This window comes from Meleagris gallopavo, chromosome 4, assembly GCF_000146605.3.
Source record: "Meleagris gallopavo isolate NT-WF06-2002-E0010 breed Aviagen turkey brand Nicholas breeding stock chromosome 4, Turkey_5.1, whole genome shotgun sequence".
NCBI classification, from domain to species: domain Eukaryota; kingdom Metazoa; phylum Chordata; class Aves; order Galliformes; family Phasianidae; genus Meleagris; species Meleagris gallopavo.
The window spans coordinates 13,789,343-13,791,466 of record NC_015014.2 but is presented as its reverse complement, the minus strand read 5'-3'; positions in this window follow the sequence as shown (position 1 = coordinate 13,791,466).

Genomic DNA, 2,124 nt, shown 5'->3' with positions numbered 1-2,124 from the left:
TTTTTAATGAGTTTCTTCATGAGATAAGGGTGTAGGTTTGGATTCTGTGCCAGGACACATATCCATGCTTCTATTTGTTTCTTTTGACCCCTTTTAGCCTTGTATTCTCCACTGTAACCTCTAGCAGTAGCAGCAGCATTTTTCTTCTTCCTTGAGCTCCCGTGGTGATATGTACAGTGCTGCCATACAGAGTTGTTAGATTCCTTGGTGTCTTAAAGTGTTGTGTGCAGGGTGTACCTGCCTTTGTGCACATGTGTCTGTCCATGGGCACATGTGAAAGTTTTAGGTTGGCTGATCTGTCTCTTGAAGAAGCAAAGGAGAGTGTAGTTGGGGTGTTTCTGACCTTTCCCCAGCTGGTGGGGTGGCAATGTGTGCCTACTCCCCTGCAATTGGCTTCCATAAGCAGCTCTAACCAAGTCTATCAGACTCTATTCCCTGTGTTAGGCAGGAAAAAAGTGATTTCCTCCCCCACTACAGGAGCTGCAGACAATTAGGGTTAATTGGAAGTTATGTTCTGGAGCTCAATGCAGCCAGTAGCTATAAGCACTGTTCCCTGAAACACATTTAAAGCCAGTCTGCATGTGCTTGGATTCTACAAGATCTGCTGGCAAGCCTTGCTTAGTTACTGAGTCAGAGCACATACCACCTCCCAGGTGCACTTGTTTTCCTAGGCAAATGGAAATCTAGCAAGGGGAACATTTCCATGTTTAGCTCAACAAATGGCCTCACACAGTCAGGATAGCTATCCAGGGATTCAATCTTCTTGTAGCTGCTTTACTTGAGTGTTCCCTGTGAACCCCCTTTTTTCATTTTTCCTCTCCATTACGATGTTTGGGCAGTTGGAAGCTCACTCGGGCAGAGATACCAAGCTGTGAGGTATAAACTGTAATGAGCAAATTCTGGTGTTGTTCAGACCAAAAAGTTAAGAAAATACTTTGTCCTTCTCTTAAATTTTTAATTGATTGTCTTCATTTTTCAAACCTGAGAAATCAGAGCCTCTGAGCCTTCTGCCCACCAGCATTCTGCTGCAGTCTGGCTGCACTTCTCTGTCAGCAGAGCACTTACCATACGAGTCCCCATGCTCTGCAGTCTTATTGTGTCTTGCACACTCCCTGAAGGCACGGATCTGCGTTCAGGCAGCCTCCTGTGGCAGTGGTATTTCCCTGCTAGGTTCCAAGCTGATAAATAACTCTGTATTGTAGCGGGGGCTGTTTTGATGTTACAGTTATGTAACAGACTGGAGATGGGATTTGGCCTGGTCGACGTGAGGTAACAAAATAACTGGAAAACAGAGCTGCTTTATTTTCTCTTTAGAATCTTTTTCTCATTTTCATCTTTTTCTCCTGCACAACAATATATACATATTCTTAAAAATCCTTTAAAAATTAACTCTTCAAATCTTTGGCTTGTTGCTTTTTACTCAGAATCCACTAGACACAGTTTAATAGATCTTTAATTGTTAACTGAGTGCTTGAGGAATGCTTAACTTTTCGTTTATCCATTCAGTGTACTTGTATTCTGGCACATGCTTTTGTTATGTGCACAAGCTGACAGTGCCAACAGAAATGCTGTGGGTATTGTGGGAACTTAAGAAAAAAGCCTTTGAATAGCTCTCTTAGAAAAATTAAGATAAAGAGGTTTTAAGTAGTGAACTGGCAGCTACGTAGAACAGGCACCTGCTTCTGTTTTTCACTGAAATGAGAATGTAAGAGATTGTAGAAACAAGGAGCTAGATAAGGAAGTAAAAGAGAAGAGCAGAACTTCTTGGGATAATGGGATAAAGATGAATTTGTGCTGAGTTATTGAGAGAAGCAAACATTGTTATAAATAAAATGTTGACCACTGTATTCTGCAATCCTTTGGATGCTTTGAAATGTATCGAGAAGGGGCAGCTAGAGTTGCATTGTGCTCTGCTCTGAGAGAAGTGGCAGCATAGTGCAGGGCTATGTGGTTACCTTCAGGAGAACATCCTGTAAAGAAACTTGAGACACAGATACAGTCCAGGGTGAAAGGAGCAAGCTGTGTTTATTGCTTTTTGCAAGTGAAATGTCTTACCTGGTACTTTATTTCTATGGGCCAAATATGCATATATGAGGTGTGGAGATCTTCCAAGTTACTTTAAAA